General features: G+C 41.2%; 1 long non-coding RNA gene across 1 annotated transcript; it reads right to left on the bottom strand.

Annotated features, from left to right (window-relative positions):
- Nucleotides 1-875: 875 nt before the first annotated feature.
- On the bottom strand, nt 876-20,295 carry LOC132392258 (uncharacterized). Its single transcript, XR_009511470.1, has 3 exons — nt 20,194-20,295; nt 4,366-4,452; nt 876-1,686 (listed from the first exon to the last, which is right to left on the bottom strand). It is a non-coding gene; the product is annotated as an uncharacterized LOC132392258 (long non-coding RNA).
- Between the last annotated feature and the right edge of the window lie 2,863 nt (nt 20,296-23,158).

Here is a 23,158-nt window from a genome sequence, read left to right as displayed (position 1 = left end):
CACACAAGTTTGTTGACGACGCCACTGCTGTGGATCAAAGGTGGTGATTAATCAGCATACAGGAGGGAGATAGAAAATTTGACTGAGTTGTGTAATAACAACAATCTCAGAGGACCAGTCTGGACACATGATATGAATGTAATTACAAAGAAAGCACAGTGGCATCTCTACTTCCTCAGGATCTGTGGAGATTCGGCATGTCACCAAAAACCTTGACAAACTTTTATAGATATGTAGTGGAAAGTGTATTGACTGGCTGCATTACGGCCTGGTATGGAAACACCAATGCCTTTGAGCAGAAAATCCTACAAAAGGTAGTAGATTCAGCCCAGTACATCACAGGTAAAGCCCTCCCAACCATTGAGTACATGAATTACTGTTGTAGAAAAGCAGCATCCATCATCAAAGACCCCCACCACCCAGGCCATGCTTTTTCGTCGTTGCAGCCATCAGTAGAAGGTACAGATGCCTCAGTACTCACACCACCAGATTCAAGAACAATTACTACCCCTCAACCATCAGCCTCTTGAACAAAAGGGGATAACTACACTCATTCAATATCTGGTGTTCTCACAACAAATGATCTCACTTGAAGGACTCTTTATCTAGTTATGTCATGCTCTCATTACTTATTGCTATTTACTTATATTTGCATTTGCACAGTTTGTTGTTCATTGATCCTGTTTACAATTTGCTGTTCTATAGATTTGCTAAGCATGCCCACAGGAAGAAGGCTCTCAAGGTTGAATGTGGTGACGTGTGTGCACTCTGAGAATAAATTTTACTCTGAACTTTTGAACTTAGAACTTTGAAGCAAATGAGTATAGTTACATCTTCTTGGGTTGTCTTCAGGTCAGTTTAAGTCTACTTGAGAGTTAGAGTTAGAGTTGAGAGCCAGTATGGTTTTTTTCTTTTGTTGATTGCTTTAACACACCTAAATATGTTTAAAAGCACAGAGAGCGCTAAGATCACTAACGCTTAGACCGTTATTTCATTATATCATTAGTTTTAGTTTCATTAGATTTTTATCGTTACAATAGGATCAATTGGTACATATAATGTCAGAGAAATATATTAACTACACATCCTGAAATTCCTTTTCATCACAAAATCCACAAAGAATGAGTGACAGTTAAACTTTAGAACTCCAAAGCCCCCCATACACAATCTGCAGCAAGGCAACGACTCCCACCACCCCCACCAACAAAAAAGCATCAGCGTCCTCCATCGAGCACTCAAGCATGCAGAAGGAATCAATAAAGACACAGACTCACAGTACCCCAAAGACTACTCGTTCACCCGGTAATTCAACATACCACGGGATCTCTCTCTCCCTAATAAGGAAAAAGAGGTGTCCCCATTTCACAGCGAGAGGGGAGACATAACAAAACAACTCGCTGATTTACAATGTTAGAAGTCTGTTGTGTCGTTTTTTCCGAGCTCTGTGCCCAGAGAGTCGGCCCCAGAAAGACACAGCTTTCCGGACACACACCCTATGGCAACTAACCCACTACTCCCGATGTTCTGTGTTCTCCCGCGGCACTTCAGTCCGGGGCACCGGCCGAGAATCAGCACATCTCCAGAGCCACGAAAATCCGGCACCCTGAAGGCGCACTGGTCTTCCAGGCCACATCCTTGGGATATCAAGAACAGCCGGTTGTGAGGCCCTGAGAACGGGTCCCATTCCTGCAAAAAATTGAAGTCAGTGTGTAACTCCAGGTCAGGGTCTTCAAAAGAACCTGGAAAAGGAAAAAAGGGAAGATAGAAATATAGCTGTTTCCGAAGATGCAAGCAAAGGAGTCGCCAACTAGCGCCATCATAACTTGGCTTCATCCCTCTTATTGATTATCTTTGCTGCTTCCATACTAAAGGATTAAATGTACTCTTTTGAACTTTGGATCTTGGTTATTTTGGAGTGTGTCATGCAGTGTTAACCCCCGTGATTAGTCTCTGAATGGTTTTGGCTTGTTTTCATGTAATCACTACAATGAGCATAATGCTGGCAGATGCAATTTATGTAGATAGGCATCACAGGCAACCCAGATGTGATGGGCTGAAAGGCCTGTTTCTGTGCTGTATGATTCTCGATTTCTAATATGCAAATCACAGTTCTTTCATAATTATCTATGTAATCAATAATTTCACAAAAGACTCAGCCAATCAAGACTGGTAAAAAACGCAGTCAACTTGAATACCTTTGGAATCATATGAAAACATAAAATAATTAAGTTCAGCACTATTCCCCAGATTTGTATGCCTGCAATTCAAAAAATGTCAATGAGAAAATAAAGGGCATTCAGCCCATAAACACAAAAAACTGACCAGACAAGAAAACAAAAATGGGAACAACCAAGGATTAAGAGGCCAAAGGTCATGAAGATGAAGAAAGCAATCAATCATGAGGCATTGGAGTTCGAGCTAAAGTGCCATTTGATCTTAAAGGCTAATCCGGAGCAGCTGAAGAACAAATTCTCTGGTGAATGTAACCCTGATTAGCCTTCAGAACACTCGTCCTGTTCATTTTAACCATCCCATGGGGCTATAGGAATTTCTGATGGTGATATGCTAAATATTTTCCTGCTGCAGTTGCTTATTCCTCTGATGATTATCCTCACCCACCCCTTTGACATTCCTGCCTCTGAACCCTCCCCCTCCCCCATTTGCCCGAAACCACTCAGTCAGGAAGCCACAAACACAAACCTCTCCACAACTGTCAACAAGACCCTGGTCCAAAGTAAATCTCCGCATACAGCACCCACGCTTGCTGATGACTGGCCCCTATTGTTGGTGACGTGAAGCAGAGAAAGCCTGGAGTTTGCTGTGGGTTTCTTCCAATAGCTTCTGTATAGTTAGCTGTCACTGCAAGGCATGCAGGGCTGAGAAGGAGTTGTCAAGGGCAGGAAAATATAAAATTCTGTTCAAAATCATCTCCAACATGAGAGCAGAAGTGAAATGCATGCAAATGCTTAGATTCAAATTTCCAACTATTGGCAAGGAGATAATATCACAAGATCACAAGACAAGGGAGCTGATGTAGGCCATTCAGCCCATTGAGTCTCCTCCGCCACTCCACCATTAGCAAACTATTCTCCCGTCTAGTTCCAATTTCTGGCTTTTTTTCCCATATCCCTTGATACCCTGACGAATTAGATACCTATCAATCTCCTCCTTAAACATCCTCAATGATCGGGCCTCCACAGCTGTATGTGGCAATGAATTCCATAAATCCACGATCCTCTGGCTAAAAGAATTTCTCCACATCTCTGTTTGAAATGGGTACCCTCTAATTCTAAGACTGTGGCCTCTTGTCCTGGACTCACCCACCAAGGGAAACTGCCTTTCCACATCTACTCCGTCCAACCCGTTCAACGTTCAAAATGTTTCTGTGAGATCCCCTCTCATTCTTCTATACTCTAGTGAATACAGTCCAAGAGCTGACAAACGCTCCTCATATGTTAGCCTCGCATTCCAGGAATCATCCTCGTAAATTTTCTCTCTCCAACACCAGTACATCCCTTCTAAGATAGGGGACCAAATGATGTCTCACCAGTGCCCCATAGAGCCTCATCAACACCTCCTTACTCTTGTACACCATTCCTCTTGAAATGAATGCCAACATTGCATTCACTTTCCTTACTGCCGATCCAACCTGGTGGTTAACCTTTAGGGTATCCTGCACGAGGACCCCCAAGTCCCTTTGCACTTCCGATTTTTGAATTTTCTCTCCATCAAATAATAATCTGCCTGATTATTCCTTGCTCCAAAATGTACAACCGTACATTTCTCAACATTGTATTTCATCTGCCATTTCTTTGCCCACTCTCCTAAACTGACCAAGTCTCTCTGCAACCTTTCCATTTCTTCAACACTTCCTGGTCCTCCACTTATCTTGGTATCATCCGCAAACTTAGTCACAAAACCATTAAATCCATAATCTCTAAATCAGTGTAAAAAGAAGAGCGGCCCCAACACCGACCCCTGCGGAACACCACTAGTAACCGGCAACCAACCAGAATAGGATCCCTTCATTCCCATGCTGTCAAAGGTTTACTGCACCACTGATCAACTAGAGAACATCTTTAAAATGCCTCAAGTAGCTGCCATCCATCAAGAAGGACAAGAGCCATCTTCAACACAGTTTCAGTAGCCCTGGTTACTAAATGAGAAGTAGAAAACATACTTCATGGAGCCATAATTGGGTATTGCACAAAAGGATTAGAATTCTAATATGTCTACCACCTCACATGGAATTATTGTCTGGGTCACCCAACATGAAAAAAAATGCATGCACAAGAACATAGAACATAGAAAATCTGCAGCACATTACAGGCCCTTTGGTCTAGAAGCTGACTAGAATGTCCATACCTGATAGCCCCATGCCCGATGTTTTCTCCAAGTGTATGATTGTTCAACAGTGCTGTCCATCACCAATACCCCCACAAGGTACTCATGCTATAGAGTGAGACAGCAGGTTAAACGTCAGTCATTGGCAAACAAGAAACTAAACCCTTAATGGAAGCCAACTCATCAAAACAGTGATATGGTTGCAGTTCTAGAATATCTTTTTGACAAGTTGACCCAAACTTTTTTGTATATCAAAGACAGTACTTGTGTTCATCTGCATTATTCCATGCAACCAATGCTATTTAATGCTTTTACAGTATACTACAGAATACATTTTGTTAATGCACACTAATAACACTAATTATTATGATGAAAATTCTACTAATGAGTAGGAGAAATCTCAGAGCTGTTCTTCATGAACATCAGACTTTTATTGATGGAATCGTTTTCATCCCTATCAAAACAATCAAAACAGAAATACTGCAGAGAACTTTAACATTGTACCTATTAGTCAGACTAGTCCAGAAAATCAATAGTTTAGCTGCCCAAGGTCTAAGTGGACAACAACTGTTATATTGAAGCAGTATTACTAACTTGCAAATTTTTGTCTCTAAAATGAAAAGAAAACATGCTGTGGAATTTCACTACATACACATGCATATATATTTTAAAAACTTAATTTTTTAAAACAAAAAAAAGTATGGAACTTACAGCATTTAGAGCATCAGTTTTTATGTCCATTGTGTATTTGTACCATACTCTGTCTAACAAAACTAACAAAACATTTAACAAAAACATTCTATCTTGCAAGGGCACAAGTAGCAGCACTGACACATGAGTATTAACATCTGGACTTATTGAGATCTTCTTGACATCTGGACTACTGAGATATCTGATAGCAGCAAGTTTTATAAAAAAGAAAATCTGTCATACCAAGATATATCTTTGCAAGAACCTTTTTTTCCAGTTCAATGAAATGTGATCGTCATTTACTACTGACCACAAACTGTACACCATGACTTGTGTGGTAAATTATCCAAATTAATATCATCTAAGTATGGTTGACTGATTCCAGGAATGGACAGAGTGTGATTTTGTACTCTTACCAATAACCATTTCCTTTCTTCCGTCAGTTTTTTATTTAGCATTCTAAGAAATAAAATCGTACCTCATCCACTTGCCACCAAATCTAAACATGATAACCTTTCTTGGAGGAAGTTCTGCCCATTTTTACAGCCCACCTTGTTCCGGTGCCCATGATGGTCAAGCTGGGCAAATATGAGTCAGTGTTTGAATGTGGTGGAGTTGCAAGATATAAAGACCGAAGGCAGAGCTGTGAGGGCAGATCGAGAGAGAGAGAAGCAGCTCCTTCACTCTGAGAAATCATTCGACTGATTCCACAGGAAGCAGAATGAAATTTTTCCTGCTCACCATCGCTGCCGTGCAGATTCTCTACTGCACAGGTAGGTACTGGGGAGACTGGGGCATCTGAGATCTCTGAGTTACTGGTAATGGACTTCAATCTGTTTTATTTCACCCGTCTAAGGAGAATACATTGAAGTTTCTTGGAGAGTTTTATTTAAATTTACCCTTTCTTCTGCAGGAATGCCAAGCACTAAGGAAGCTCTGAGAGCCTCAGTTATAAAGCTGAATGAAATCACCGAGATCACCAACCTTTGTGCAATTACTGGGAGGAGAGTGACAAATGTAGGTATATCTGAGCAAAGAGCAGGGAGCTTAATTATCAAAATTTACAAATATATTTGACTACACTTAGATGCTGAGTATTAAATATGCACAGAATATGATACAATGCATTGTGCTGGCTGAATCTCTGTTCAGTAGTGTTACAGGAAAGATTCTAGCATGTGGCTGATCGGCAGGAGGCAAAGACTGGGAATAACGGGAACCTTTTCTGATTGGCTGCCAGTGACTAGTGGTGTTCCACAGGTGTCTGTGTTGGGACTGATTCTTTTTACATTATATGTCAATGATTTGGATGATTGAATTGATGGCTTTGTTGCAAAGGTTGCAGATGATATGAAGATAGCTGGAGGGGCAGGGAGTTCTGAGGAAGAAGAGATGCTTCAGAAGGATTTAGACAGATTAGGTGAATGGGTAAAAAAATGGCAGATGGAATACAATGTCAGGAAGTGCATGGTCATGCACTTTGGGAGAAGAAATGAAAGGGCCGACTCTTTTCCTAATGGAGAGAAAATACAAAAAAAATGAGATGCAAAAATCTTTGTGCCAGATTCCCTAAAGGGTAATTTGTAGGTTGAGTCTGGAGTGAGAAAGGCAAATGCAATGGTAGCATTCATTTCAAGAGGAGTAGAATATTAAAGCAAGGATGTAATGTTGAAACTTTGTAAAGCACAGGTGAGATTTCACTTGAAGTACCATGAGCAGGTTTGGGCCCCTTATCTTAGAAAAGATGTGCTGACATTGGAGAGGGTTCAAAGGAGGTTCACGAAAATGATTCCAGGATTGAATGGCTTGTCATATGAAGAGCGTTTGATGGCTCTGGGCCTGCATTCACTAGAATTCAGAAAAAATGAGGGGTGACCTCATTTAAAACCTATCAAATGGTGAAAGGCCTTGATGGAGTGCATGTGGAGAGGACATTTCTAATGGCGGGAGATTCTAAGACCAGAGGACACAGCCTTAGAGTGGAGAGACTTCCTTTTAGAATGGAAAAGAGGAGGAATTTCTTCAGCCACAGAGTGATGAATCTGGGGAATCCTTTGCCAAAGGCAGCTGTGGATGCCAAGTCTTTATGTATATTTCAGACAGAGGCTGATAGATTCTTGATTGGTCAGGGCATGAAGGGATACAGGGAGAAGGCAGAAGCTTAGGGCTGAGATGAAAATTAGATCAGCCATGATGAACTGGCAGAGCAGACTTGATGGGCCAAATGGCCTAATTCTGCTCCTGTATCTTATGGTATTGTTGTCAAGGGAGACTAACACCACATCAGATATAATCTTGGACAAGTAGTTTAAAATGATTAGGAGATAACACTTCAAATGACCACAAAGGCTACATGAGGAAATTAAATCCAGTCAATTAAAATAATCAGGTATAAAATTGTATCATCAGTAAATGCATCATACGAACAATTGGATTGTTATTCCTAACTTACTGCAGAAAATAAAATTGCTACTTTTCCCTTTCTGGCATGATTTCAGATTCACTGAACTGAGTAACTCTTCACTACTCTCTGAAATAGGTTTCTAAGAGAGCCACTTGTTTTATGGCTTTAATTAATGACCAATTGCTGGACTTGTGTTTAACATCCACGTCACAGGAATCAATTAACCCGAGTTAAAATTCAGTCATTCACTATCTGATTTTAGGGATTTAGATTGGACCAAAGTATGCAAATAAAATCTGATGTTTTTTCCAAGCTTTGAACACAGGATTATTTTGTTCGCATTCCAAAATTCTAATTATGTGTTGAAAAGCAAAAGCCTACTGATACTGGAATGTTAACATAAAAATAGTCAGCATTTGTGAAGATAGAAACAGAGTTCATGTTTCACGACAGCATATTGTACATTAGTGAAATTTTTAAAAGGGTTGTTTCATCCTTGGACAAATTAAGTTTTCTGATCCATGTTGGCTGTTGATGCTGAATGGTAAACCAGTGAAATCTGTGTAGAGTTTCTCTGACCAGAACGAGCACACACTGATAATCTATTTCCTTTTATCAGACTTATCGCACAGGTAAACATTCATACAATGTGGATTTGACATTCTCGGTGAAGGAAACAATCTGCTCCAAAAGTTTTGGCCTGGAATTTGATGATCCCAGTTGTCGTTTCCGCCCCAAGAAGATTGGTGTAAGTCTCAAGTTTTATTACAGCGTGCAAACTCCATGTGTGCTGAATTATATCAGCACAAGGGCCAAGGGTGATAAGTTGTATCAAAGGCAGGGCCAATGGTAGACACATGTTTTCTATTCAGAGTGGTAGGTGCCAGGAACACACTCCCAGAGCTGGCGGAGAAAACTGAAATCTGCTACATTAGTGGCATTTAAGAGGTTTTTAGATCAGCACATGAATATGAGGGGAATGGAGGAGTGCTGATCATGAGCAGGAACGTGGGATTAGTTTAATTTGACAGGATGCTTGGCAGAATCGCCATGGGTGGAAGGGTTTGTTTCTGTAGTATATTATTCCATGTCTATGTGTCATAGGAAGTGCCGGCAGTGCTGAGTTATAGTGTAGTGAGTCCCTATTAGGGGGATGATTCTGAGTGCTGGATTTCATACATACTGTTAACCCATAGGGGGAATGGTGCCCCCTGAGGTAAATCAAAAATAAACTAAGAATTGAGCTATACTGTGACCATTTTTTATCTGTGAGGATCTCACAGTCATCAAGACTTAATACATTTCATTTTATTTTCACAGGAGAAAGGGTTTTGCAAAAGCCGCGTTGAATATTTTGCTGATAAGGTGGCTGACATTGAAGTGGAGTGTGAAGGTTTGAAGACAGTTGACAGTGAGAGTGACTCTCTAGAGTCAAGCAAAACCAGTATTGAGGTAACCACTGTTATACAATTCAGTCTAAAGGGATTTGTGACACAAGGTTGTTTAAAATTTGTCTCATTCTCTACAGTACTGATGATTATTATAAAATATTTTCATACAGGACAGAAACAAATCCCAAGAAACATCACTGGAAGAACCATCAATGGTGAGTTTAAACTGAGGATTCATTGAATGATTTTCTACTTGAAATATAATGTGAAACCCTGGATTCAATTTGGCCAGAATGAAGTGTGAAATGAAAAATTAACTTAATTTGAGGAATCCAAGGGAAGTATTCTGATGCTCAACTCCTGTGGGAGATCGCCACTTACTGTGGAGATAAGTATTATTGAAATGGCTCTACGTACAGAGGAACAGTTGATTTCCTTCTGAAGATAAAGAGAACTCAGCAGAAAAAGACCAGGGATTTTGGAATGAGTACTAGCTGTTACATAATACCAATAAAAAACACTATAAACTTGATGAGAATAGCATTCATTCTCAGCTTATCTATTAACCTCATAACTCCACCACACCTGGACTGCACTGCAGAATATGTTAGGTTTATTGACAGTTTTCCAGCTCCAACATTGAATCACAACTTAAAAACTCAATGAATAGGTCCTCATTTATTATTCAACATATTAATGTTTTGTATATCTTATGTATGACTATAATTAACTAAATATTTAATGAACCCTGTGCCAACTTTGTGCATATTAATATCTTGACAGGAGAAAAACCATTCTAAAGAGACATCACTGGAGGAAGCATCAAATGTAAGTCTAACTTTCGTCTGCTGGTTTCCACTAAAATAAGGTTTTCAAATCTGGTTTGAACTCTGTTAGAATAGTCTTTGAGGATTTAATTTTTACTAAACACCATGCAGCAATAAATGGGAGAGGGAATAGTCAAGCTTAATTGCTATTGGTATTTCTACAGACATTGCCAGAGTTTAGGTTGACTTGACCCCGATATAGAAAATGAATTTGCATTGAAGTTAAAGGGAGTGGAATGTTGATGGTACTGGGAGTTGCGGCAGATGGAGCGTGAGAGTATGGTTGATTAAATATCATGAACAATGGTCCAAATTACAGGTCCTTCCTGTAGCTTCAAAGTGAAAAATCAAGACTGAAGTGGAATTCCTCTTTTGTTATTCAATATTTTTGAAATTTGTGGCCCAGCATTTATTGTTCATTCAACAATGGGTTTCAGATTCTTGTGAATATTGAAAATAATATTGAGAATGTGGTGGTGAGCTGCCTTCTTGAACCACTGTTGAAGCTACTTCCACAATGGGGTTGGGAGTGGATGTCCAGAATTTGGATCCAGCGACAATGATAGTTGCATTTCCAAGTTAGGATGGGCTGAGACTCACAGGGGAAATCCCGTGCTCTTCTGAACCTGCTTGACTTCCTGTGTGAAGCGGTTTTGCCACTTCATCATTCTGTGATGTAACAATATTAGTGCATTTGTTTGAAGGCAATGGCAGAAATAAAAATGTGAATATTTTTATACAGGTGAAAAGCATATCAACAGAACGATCAACCCAGCAATTTTCAAAGGTGAGTATCTGCTGTAACTTTGTTATCCAATACTTTACTCTTGATTTTGAACACTAGCAACCAAATATTAAACTCAGACTGTATTCAGTCCATCGCAAGATGACAGCTCTGTTGGTTCTGTTTATTGCAGGAACATTTTGAGGATTCAAGAGGCCAGCACTAACAATAAAGAAAAAACTACGAATGACCAAATGATACAAGCAGACCTCAATCAAATTGAAGAAAATTTGATCAAATATACTTCTCCATATCTAAGGGGGTGGTGGGGGGTGGGCGGGGCTGCATGTCAAACTGAGATTCCTGACTGTACATTTTACTGTGATGGGGAGATTTTATAATTTGTAAATATTGGTATTGTTTATTATGCATTATTGCCTTGTATACTGTGGATCAGATTAAAGTTATAGAGAATATTTCAAGTTCAAGTTTGTTTTCATTCAACCATACACATGTATGCTAAATGAAACATCATTCCTCTGGGGCCAAGGTGCAAACAACAGTACATGTAATCACACACACCACATATACATTAGTTAAGACCCAGCACAAACAGTCACAGCCCCTGAATGGCATGCCCCAGGACTGATGGTATATGGGATGTTGTCCTGTCAGTACTGGAGAACTGGCCTGCAGGGATCAGCTTTTAACTTAGCACGGATTCTAGTGCACTTTTTTCTCACACCACCTCCAGTGCCTCCTTCCCTGGGTGGCTGCAAGAGGTGGCATTGTGGTGTGAGGGCCTGACTTGTGTAATAACCCAAGGAGAACCTTTGCTATTTGTCTCACTAATGAACCGGGCTTATGATATTTTGTATTAATAATGACTAATAGGGTCCTGCGATCATAAGAAAAATGTGTAAGATAAACATTTGCACCACTGGAGCAGTTGCTGCGACTAAACATTTACTAATATTCTTCCAAATTTTGTTACTTAGCTGAGTGATCACACTACAAGAAACAATGCATGAGTGCAAATAAAGCAAGTTAAACCTCATCTTGTTGCTGGGTGAAATAATAACACAGACTATCAGAATTAAACGACAGAATGTGAGCAAAAGTAGCTAACATAGTTTAGAAAGTAAACAGCTTTCCTTTGCAAATCTTATGATAAAAAGTTACATCTCAAGTATGCAGAAGTGCTATGGTCCGGGGCTTGCAAACTCTTCCCATGGATTTCTATATTTCAACTAGAGAGTTGTGTGGGAGGGAAGCATTGTAGAATCTGAAACTGAATAACGCAGTAGAAGAGTCAGAAGAATTGGGTTATTACTTGGCCACCATATGGAAGACTTCTGGATCAACTGAGCAAGCTTAATGTTTTATAGGTATAAATTACCCAACTGCTGTAAAACTGCATGATAAGTCCAGCGTTTAATTAGCACCTGCTGGTGTTCAGTACATGCGGCTGTTCCCATAACAAACGAGGCAGTGCTTTAGGTTCATGTGGAACCCATGGTCCTGCATGAATAAGTCTGTCCCTCCCTGAACCTTTAGGAAGCTCAGATGTATTCATAAAAGTCATGTGAACATAAATCTGCACAGAGTTTGCAAGGGCTATCACATCCACAAATATCTGAGACAATAAGTCCATTTTCTCATGGTCCGGGCTGCATTTCTGAGCAGCACGTGTGACTTGTATTTCCTGAGGTGGTCAATGGTACAAACCGCTGCAACACAGAAGCCCTGCCATTTCGGGAATACAAGTTCTTACTTCCTTCGCAGGCTTTCACCCGGAGCTGCAGAACAAGGTGGAAGAGAGGGAGAGAAGGCTGAGAAGTGGGAGTTGCAGGAAAAGGCTAAGCAGAGGTGGAACATATCTGTAATTAAGAGTGAAGAGTGGCTCACTCTGGATACAATGCTTCTGATCTTCTTTAGAGAACCTCACCCCATTAGATCAGTGTCCAAACAGAAAGATCAGTCCTGACGCATAACTGACCAGCAATAATACCACAAGGCTTTTGAGTCCTATGCTTTGAATATACTGGTGTACATTTTCAGCCCACTGGGAATTTCTTACTATATGGATGTCACCTAATTAAAGTAATAAGCAATGTCTGAAAGTAGCTTGCCAGAGATGAACATCATAGAAAATCAAGTTAGAGAGTCACAATTCCTCAAGAAGCTGTGGAACAGCATGTGGTGAACTACATACACCTGTCTGGACACGCGCCCCCCCCCCCCCGCTGACTGCTCCTGTGGCTCCTCCCACAGACCCCTGTATAAAGGCGATTGGAGGCACTGCTCCCCCCTCAGTCTCCAGGATGTTGTGTGATGGGCTCTTGCTGCTGACGGTGCTTTCTTCCAGCTAATAAAAGCCTATCTCGACTCACGTCTCCGAGAGTTATTGATGGTGCATCACAGCATAAATGTATTTTGTTAAAGAATTTCTTCATTAAGTATCTGTGATATATGGACCTATTTCTTTTAGAGCAATGACTTCCCTGAGCACTACTTATTGATCTGTTGTCAATGCATGCACATTGCTCTCTCTCTCTCTCGTGCAATGTGAATGCACCAATTAAAGCCATCTCCCATGTGCGTACTTTTATTTAATTGATAGCTAGTTGTACACAGACATACTAGCATCAATGTAGGAACACAAGACATGGGAGCTGAAAAATGTGCCCTGTCATTGACCAAGATCATGGCTAATCTTGCACCTCTGCTCCCTTTTCCTGCAATTTTCCAACATCTCTTGATTCCCTTAATAAGTCTAGACATATCAATCTCATTCAGTGCATGAGCCTCTAAAACTGAAAAGAACTGTGAGGAATCTCCTCTCTCTGGGTGAAGAATCCTCTCCTGAATTCAGTCCTGCTCCTGAATGTGGCCGTAATCAGGGAGATGGTGATTGATTTTAGGAGTAAGAGGCCTCTGACAAGTCCTGTATACATTCTGGGAGAAGAGATTGCAGCAGCGGACGAGTACAAATACGTGAGTGTTCACCTCGACAACAGACTTAACTGGAAAACCAACACCATGGCTGCTTACAAGAAAGGGATGAGCGGACTATCTTCTAAGGAAGCTGAAATCCTTCAATGTGTGCAGCAGGATGTTGGAGATCTTTTACCAATCTGTTGTAGTGAGTGCTGACTTCTTTTGCTTCTTTATTTTGGGGGAGCAGCATCATCAAAAAGACTGGATCCTTCCTTGGCTACAACCGGGACTCTTTTGAGTTTAGTGTTGGAGGGGAAGTCACTAAGCAAACTGTTATCCATTATTGACAACCTGGCACATCCTCTCCATGACCTACTGAATGAGCTGTGAGAGCCTTTTCAAACAGACTCATTCAGTTCTGCTGTCACAAGGATTATTTCAGAAAATCTTTCCTACCAAATGTAATAAGCTTATACAACACAACAAAAGAAAATCTGCAGATGCTGGAAATCTGAACAACACACACAAAATTATGGAGGAACTCAGCAGGCCAGGCAGCATCTATGGGAAAAAAGCACAGTTGATGCTATGGGCTGAAACCCTTGGGTAGGATTGGAGAAAAAAAGCTGAGGAGTAGATTTGAAAGATGGGGGGATGGGAGAGAGAAATGCCAGGCGATAGGTGAAACTTGAAGGAGGAGGGATGAAGCAAAGAGTTAGGAAGAAAATGAGGGGAGAAGCACCAGAGGGAGGCAATGGGCGGGCAAGGAGATAACATGAGAGAGGGACAAGGGGATGGGAAGTGGTGAAGGAGGGTGGGGTAGAGGCATTACCGGAAGTTTGAGAAACTGATGTTCATGCCATCAGGTTGGATGCCTCCCAGACAGAAGATAAGGTGTTGCTCCTCCAGCCTAAGTGTGCTTTTATCCTGACAGTGGAGGAGGCCATGGATGGACACATCGAAATGGGAATGGGAAGTGGAATTCAGTGGAGGTGGCCACTGGGAGATCCTGCTTGTTCTGGTGGGTGGAGTATAGATGCTCAGGGAAGCGATCTCCCAATCGACACCAGATTTGTTTATCTCTGTGCGACAGGAGAACACACGTCATAGTACAATAGTCTCTGCTTTATTATTTTGAACATTATAGGATGTGGAAATCATAGAAATGGTTCAGAGGAGATTTACAAGGATGTAACCTGGATTGGGGAGCATGAGAATAGGTTGAGTGAACTTGGCCTTTTCTCTTTGGAGTGACGGAGGATGAGAGGTGTCCTGATAGAGGTGTATAAGATGATGAGAGGCATTGACCGTGTGGATAGTCAGAGGCTTTTTCCCAGACTGAAATGGCTAGCACAAGAGGGCACAGTTTTAAGGTGCTTGGAAGTAGGTACAGAGGAGATATCAGGGGTAAGTTTTTTATGGAGAGATTGGTGAGTGCGTGGAATGGGCTGCCGGCAACGGTGGTGGACTCAGATACGATAGGATCCTTTAAGAGACCACTGGACAGATATATGGATCTCAGAAAAATAGAGGGCTATAGGTAACCCTAGGTAATTTCTCAGGTAAGGACATGTTCGACACAGCTTTGTGGGCCGATGGGTCTGTATTGCGCTGTAGGTTTTCTATGTTTCTATTATTATTGCACATTATTGAACATTGGTACATTATTATTGGGTATATTATTATTCTGTATTTTATCATTCGTTAAGTCTGCACACTGCTAAGTGTGTTCTAAAATGTTGCTGCTGTAACAAAAAAGGGAGCTGTTCCCATTCAAGATCAATAAAATTGTTGTTGTTAATGTCATTATTATTATTGTTGTTGTTGTTATTATTATTATTACAATCCAAACTGGCACCAAATTGTGACCTCTGTTAAATTGCAGCTCAGTTTTAGTTGTTTATTAATTGTTTTTTAGGTTTGTAAAATGGTTTTGAGGACAGAGAGGGGAGTTAGGGGCTCAGGTTAGAGTTTATAGATAGGGATGTAGGGGAATTAGAGGTTTGGCCTGACTCTAAGTCTCCAGTATGTTTTCAAAGGCCAGCAATGAGGACCTGGGATATCTGTGACTGGATGTCAGATGTCGGGCCAGCATGAAAGTGGATGAAGACTCCCCAAGGTCAGTGGGTTCTGGAGCTGGAGTTCTATGCGAACAGTACAACACATCCTGATGTCACCCTGGGCTCCAAAATCAGTGAGAATGAAGTTCAAGGCCTTGTGTTCAGAGTCCTGTCAGTGGTGATTCCAGAGTTTGAGGCCAGTGATCAGTGTATCCTGGGATTGATGCTGAGGTTCGAGGCCCAAGTGTTGAATCAGAATCATAGAAGTTGAGGCCTTGTCAGAGCCATGTCTGCTCAGGAAATCAAGAGCCCAACGTTTGCAAGCTCCAGTCTGAATCTGCTGGAGGTTGAAGGCCTGTCATGGGGCTAAGGAACTGTGTATGTGCATGGGTGGGAGGGAAGAATGGAGCTCACTTTGCTGTTGTTGTTTTGTTGCTTGTTGTTGCTTTGTTCTGCTGAGCATTGTGGGTATGCTATGACGGCACTGGGGTGTGCGGTAACGCTTGCGGGCAGCCCCAGCACATCCTCAGCTGTGTTGGTTGTTAACACAAATGAAATGGATGCTTCAATGTGCGCGTGATAAATGAACTTGAATCTTGAATCTTGTTCTGAGGCTGTAACCCTGATCCAAGACAACTCAGCCATTTTCCCTCCCTGCAGCCTGTTGAGTCCTAAAAGAATTTTTATAATTTTAGACCATGAGACATAGGAACAGAATTCAGATATTTAGCCCATCAAGTCTGCTCCACCATTATCCATCATGGATAATTTATTATCCCTCTCAACCCCATTCTCCTGTCTTCGTCCTGGAACCTTTGGTGCCCTACTTAATCAAGAACTTATCAACCTTTGTTTTAAATATACTCAATGACTTAGCATCCACAGCCATCTGTGGCAATGAATTCCACAGATTTACCACGTTCTGACTAAAGGAATTTCTCCTTATTACTTTCCAAAATGGACATCCCTTTATTCTGAGGCTGTGCCCTCAGTCCTAGACTCCCCTCTACAGAAAACATCCTCACATCCACTCTATATCGGCCTTTCAATATTTGATGGGTTTCAATGAGATGCCCCATTCATTCTTCGAAACTCCAGTGAATACAGGCCCAGAGTCTCAAATGTTCCCCATATGTAAACCCTTTCCTTCCCAGAATCATTCACGCAAATCTCCTCGGGATCTTCTCCAGTACCTTCACATCTTCTCTTAGATACTAGGACAAAACCCACTCACAGTACACCAAGTAAGGTCTGACCAATGCCTTACAAAGCCTCAGCATTACATGCTTGCTTTTAAATTCTAATACTCTTGAAATGAATGCTAACATTGCATTTGCTTTCCTTATTACCGACTCAAACTGCAAGTTAGACTTTAGGGAATCCTGCACAAGACCATTTGCATTTCTGAATTTTGAATTTTCTCCCCACTTAGAAATTAGTCTATCAATGTATACCAATGTGCTTGACCATATTCAGTGGGCCCTCCTTATCCGCGAGTTCCACATGTGCAAATTCAACCAACTTTGTCTTAGTATATAGTATATATTTTACCCTTCTATGCATATAAAACACTTAAGAATGTATGTTTCAGCGCTGGGTTCAGGAAGTTCCCGAGTTCAATCCAGTGACAGACCACTTCCGAGCGCGCTCTCCACCGTGCTGGGTTGATGTGGAGGATCAAAAACCCAAATCCCCAAAACCCAATAATTAAACCACTGCCTTGCTTAGTAATAATTGTAGCTTTTATCGGGGCAGGGCCTTTCTCACTTTATCCTTTAAATTTGTTCTGATCGTTGATGAACTGTAGCCTAACACTTTTCCAATGACCGATGGCGTTTCACCTCTTTCTGATCGCTTTATTATTTCCACTTTATTTTCAATTGTGATCGTGATTATTTTCGTGAACAGAAACACTGCGGATTCGGAGCTCCGCCACCGGGTCCTAATGTCCACCGCATTCAGGCAGGTTGAATAAGGGACTTGAGCATCCACGTTTTTTGGTATCCACTAGGGGTCCTGGAATAAATCCCTCACAGATAAGGAGGGTCAACTGTACCTCCTTACACTATATTCCATCTACCACTTCTTTGCCCATTCTCCTAATCTATCTAAATCCTACTGGAGACTCCTTGCTTCCTCAACACTACCTGCCCCTCCAACTATCTTTGTATTGTCTGCAAACTTGTCCACAAAGCTATCAATTCCATCAATGAAATTATTTACATATAATGTGAAAAGAATTGGTCCCCACACCAACCCCTATGGAACATCACTAGTCACCAGCAGCCAACCAGAAAAGGCCTCCTTTATTACCATTTTTTTACCTCCTGGCAGTAAGCCAATCTTCTAATCATGCTAGTATCTTTCATGCAATACCATGAGCTTTTCTGATAAGCCTTAAGTGCAGCACCTTCTCAAAGGCCTTTTGAAAAACCAAGTGCTGACTCTCATTTGTCTATCGTGCCTATTACTTCCTCAAAGAATTCCAAAAGATTTGTCCAGCAAGATTTCCTCTGAAGGAAACCATGCGAACTTTAGCCTATTTTATCATGTGCCTCCAAGTACCTTGAAATGTCCCCTTTAATAATGGACTCCAGTATCCCAACCACTGAAGTCAAGCTAAGTGGCCAATAATTTCCCTTCTGCCTCTCACCCTTCTTAAAGAGTGAAGTGATGTTTTCAATTTTCCAGTCCTCTGGAACCTTGCCAGAATCTAATGATTCTTGAAGGATCACTACTAATGCTTCCAAATTCTCTTCACCCACCTCTATCAGAACCCTGGAATGTAGTCCATCTGATTCAGGTAACTTATCCAGCGTCAGAACTTCCAGCTTCCTAAGCATCTTCTCCTTCATAATAGCAGCTACTTTCACTTCTGACCCTGGCTCTCAACATTTTTTTTAGGAGATGGCTTTGGGGATAGAGAAGGGAGTTAGATCTCAATGTCTGCGAGACCAAGTCTGAGTTGATTGGAGGCTGAAGAAGACAAACTGTCCTGGGGTTAGAGGACTGTGGATGTGCATGGGTGGGAGGGAGAAACAGGGCTTGTTTTGCTGTTTTTTTTTGTTCCTTGCTGCGTTCTCTTTTATTGGGATCCGTGTTGTTCTCCTGAGCTTTGTGGGCTACATTGGCACCAGAATGTACAGCAACACTTGTGGGCTTCCACAGCACACTCTCAGGGGTGTTGGTTGGTAACACAAATGATACATTTCACTAAATGCTTCAAAGTACATGTGTTAAATAATCTTGATCTTGAACATTAATCAAACAGATCATTACTGTTTAAAGAATGTGTTACTAGCAAAGAACATGACTGAGGTACAAATTCAATATCTCTAAATTTTAAAAAATAGATTAATTCCTTCAAAAAAACGTGGATTGAATTTCTCTTTGAACTCTTGTTGGTCTCACAGCTACTACAAGGAAGTGGGAATTTCGACAATAAATACAAGAATTACTTACTGACAGAGTCTAGTGTTGGGACCTCAGCTTTTCACTTGGTAAATTAATGAGCTGGTTGAAGGAACTGCTGATATTGTGGCAAGTTTGCAGATGACACCAAGATAGGTGGAGGGCTAGGCAGGGTTCCAGGTGCAGGGAATATGCAGAAAGGTTTGGACAGGTTAGGAGAGAGGCAAATAGTGAAAGATGGAATGCAGCATGGGGATGTGTATAGTTGTCCACTTTAGTAGAAAGAATGAAGGCATCTATGGTTTTCTAAATGAGGAGAGAATTCAGATATTGGAGATGTAAAGGGACCTGGGAGTCTTAATTCAGAATTCTCTTAAAGTTAACTTGCAGGTTGATTTGGTTGAAGGAAGGCAAGTGCAGTGTTAATATTCTTTTCAAGAGAATTAGAATGTAAAATCAAGGATGTACTGCTGACGGTTCGTAAAGTATTAGTTGGGCTACATTTAGAATATTATGCGCAATTGTGGGCTCTGCATCAAAAGAGTATGTGCTGGTCCTGGAGAGGTACCAGAGGAGATTCACAAGAATAATCCAGGAATGAAAAGCTCAATATATGAGGAGTGTTTGATAGCTCTTTGAAACATACTGAATATGGAAAGGCTTAGATAGATTTGATGTAGGATTGGTGTTTCCATTACCAGCAGAGTCGAGGAACTGAGGGCACAACCTCAGGTTAAGCAGATGTTCCTTTAGAACTGAGATGAGGAGGAATTTCTTTAGTGAATGGATAATGAATCTGTGGAATTTCTTGCCATAGAGGTCTGAGGAGGACAGGTATTTAAGCGGAGGTTGATTGGTAAGTAGATTAAGGTGTGAGAGTGGGGTTGAGGAAAGGAAAAAACAATCAGACATGATTGAATGACAGAATGACTCAATGGGCTGAATGGCCTAATTCTGCACTTCAGTCTTATGGTATTATGATCTAAAACAACTATCAGCAGCCATAACATGAGCAGGCAAAGTCCAGCCTAATCTGCAAAAAAGGAGGAATAGTTCAGAGTCACACTCTGTCTTCATTTGAATCACACAGTATATAAGAATGCTAATCACATTAATCACCATGACCGATCCAGAAGAGCTGAATGTCTTATAATATTAAGGGAGTAAATGATTAAAATCTCTTATGATAACTGACACCTCCTGCTTACTTTAACCATTCCCTAATTCCATTCAGTTCTGAGCTGACGATGGTGATATACTAAATATTTTCCTGCTACAGTTGTTTATTGCACTAATGATTATCCTCACCCACCCCTTCTACATTCCTGTCTCTGAAGCCTCCCCCTCCCCCACAATGCCGAGGCCATGTAAACCGGGCAGGCAGGAAGCCACAAACACAAACCTCTCCACAAGTGTCAACAAGATCCTGGTCCAAAGTAAATCATTGGATTCAGCACCCACGCTCGCTGATGACTGGCTCCTGTTGTCAGTGACGTGAAGCAGAGAAAGCCTGGAGCTTGGTGAGATTTTTGGCCAGCGCTTTCTATCATTGGCTGCAGGTACAGCAAGGAGGGCAAGGAGTGTAATGTCCAACAAACAAAATAAAACCCAAACTATCTGCAACACGAGTGCAAAATTGAAATGACTAACATACTCTGGACTCACGTCTCCAACCATGGACAGAGTTAGCATTCACATGAAAACTCGTGTGTATCAGGGGTTGATAAAAGCATGCGCTTAGTATAAGCATTAACTGATTAATATATTTCACTTGTGATAAATAATACTTTCTTGCTTTGAAGCTCCTAGAAAGAGATCATTATTAGTTGTGCTACTCCATAAAATAGGCTTACAACCCAGCCCCAGCGCAAGAATGGCCAAAACAATCAATGCCCATCAGCTCCTGAAAACAAACTGAAAGGAACTCTTCAAAGTATCTGCCATACACAGATCCACAAAACTCTGTGGTCAGGAAAGTAAGAAGCTTTTCTATCAAGGCTTTCCAGGGTATTTAGTAAGTCACTCTGCAGTATTGAAATGGGCTCTTTGAGGCCACCTCGTGTCTGGTGACCATGATGCCTTTCTGCGCTTATCCCATTTGCCTGCATTAGATGCACATCCCGCTGTATCTCTCCAATCCAAGTAGTTGTCCGAATGCCTTTAAAGCACTCTAATTATATCTGCCTCTGGCTACTTATTCAAGATATTCACCGCCCCTCAGATCTGCTTTAAAACTCCCTCCTCTGACCTTAAACCTGTGCCTCTAGTTTCTAATCAGAGAAACAGATTCTGACCATCTATCGTATCTATGGCTCTCATAATTTTTAATCACTGTAAGATCTCCCCTCAGCTTCTTACATCGTAGTGAGTACAAAGCCAGCCAGAATCAGATATTATCACTGACATACAGTATATCGTGAAATTTGTCATTTTGTGGCAGTAGTAAAGCATAAAAACACTATAAATTACAATAAGAAATATATTTAAACAATTAATAGGTAGTGCAAAAAGTGGTCCTTTCAGAAATCCGATGGTGGAGGGGATAGAAGTTCTTAAATCATTGAGTGTGTGTTTCTTCAGTCTCCTGTACTTCGTCCCTGCTGGTAATAATGAGAAGATGGCATGTCCCGGATAGCAGTGGTGTTGGGGGGGGGGATCCTTAATAATGGATGTTGCCTTTTTGGGGCATCGCCTTTTGGAAGTGTCCTTAATGGTTGGGAGGCTAGTGAACTAGCTGAGTTTACAAGCCTCTGCAGCTTTTTCCAATTCAGTGTTCCTCTATACCAGATGTTAGAGCAAACAGTTCGAATAGTCTCCACAGTACATCTGCAGAAATTTGCTCTGGTATCTGGCAACATACCAAATTTCCTCAAATTCCCAATGGAACATAGCCACTGATGTGCCTTCTTCGTAATTGCAGCAATATGTTGCGCCCAGGATAAATCCTCAGAGACGTTGACACACACGAACTTGAAGTTGCTCACACTTTGCATTGCTGATCTTTTGATGAGGACTGGTGTGTGCTCTTCTGATTTTCTTTTCCTGAAGTTCACAATCATTTCCGTGGACTTACTGATGTTGACTGAAAGATTATTGATGCAAGACCTCTCAACCAGCCGATCCATCTCATTCCTCTATACCTCCTCATTGCCATCTATGACTCTGATAACAGCAATTATCTGCTAACAACAGCCTGATTTGTCCTTTTACTGACAATGCCTCAGACCAGGCGACATTCTGGTAAATATCTTCTGCACTCTGTCTATTGCTAACACACCCTTCTGTTGTGTGGTGTCCAGAATATTCCAGGTGTAGTCTCACCCATGTTTTGTACAACTGCAGCAAGATCTCCCACCTCCTATACTCACTGAAGGCAAGTACACAAAATGCTGTTGTCACTGCTTAGCCACCTATATCACCACCTTCAGGAAGCAACAAACTTGCACCCCCAAGCTCTCTCTGACCATCAACATTCCAAAGGTCCATATCATTCCTTTTATGTGTTCTGTCAGAATTTCACTTCCCAAAATCTATTACCACACACCCATCTGGATTAAGTTTTAAATGCCATCACTATTGTAACATTCCAGCTGGTCTATGTTCCACTATACCATTCAACAACATTCTTTGCCATCTACAAATCTACCTGCTTTCAAGTCTTCTGCACGCTCACCAATCGCACCCCTTAAATTCTCATGGGTATATATAAGGGCCTGGCGTCCATCCCTGGCACTGCAATGAGTGGCAAATTAAGTGCATATACGTAGCATGAAGAGTAATTCTGAACAGAGAAGAATTGAGCATAACACAGAGAAGCCTTGAGGATAGCAGCTCATAAAACCATAAGAGCAGCATTGGGCCATTCAGCCCATCGAGTCTGCTCTGCTGGGTGGAAAAGAGAACAAAATGGTGGAAATATTCTCAGCTATTAATAACTGCATAGTACAGTAAAAAAGGCACACGCTTGCCAATGTTGGTTGGGGCATTGAATATGGAAGTCAGGATGTCATACTGTAACTGTGTAAATCTTTGATTGGCTTACATTTGAAGTATCATGTGCAGGTCTGGTCACTGCATTGCAGGAAAGATGTGGAGGGTTCAGAGATGATACTGAAGAGATTTCACAGCATATTGCATGGATTATAATGAGAAATCAGACAAATTTGGACTGTTTTTCTCTGAATCAGAGGCTAAAAGATGACCTGATAGAAGTATATGATTTATGAGAAGCATAGATAAGGTAGTTAGTCAGAGCCTTTTTCCCAGGGTGCAAATGTTAAATACGAGAGGGCATAGGTTTCTAAGGGCATGGAGAGATGTGAGAAATATTTTAAAGATTAACAAGTACACAGAAGGGATTATGCAGA

Source organism: Hypanus sabinus, chromosome 4 (assembly GCF_030144855.1).
Source record: "Hypanus sabinus isolate sHypSab1 chromosome 4, sHypSab1.hap1, whole genome shotgun sequence".
Taxonomy (NCBI): domain Eukaryota; kingdom Metazoa; phylum Chordata; class Chondrichthyes; order Myliobatiformes; family Dasyatidae; genus Hypanus; species Hypanus sabinus.
Note: the sequence above shows the minus strand (reverse complement) of the source record. Positions and strands in the feature narration are given on the sequence as shown.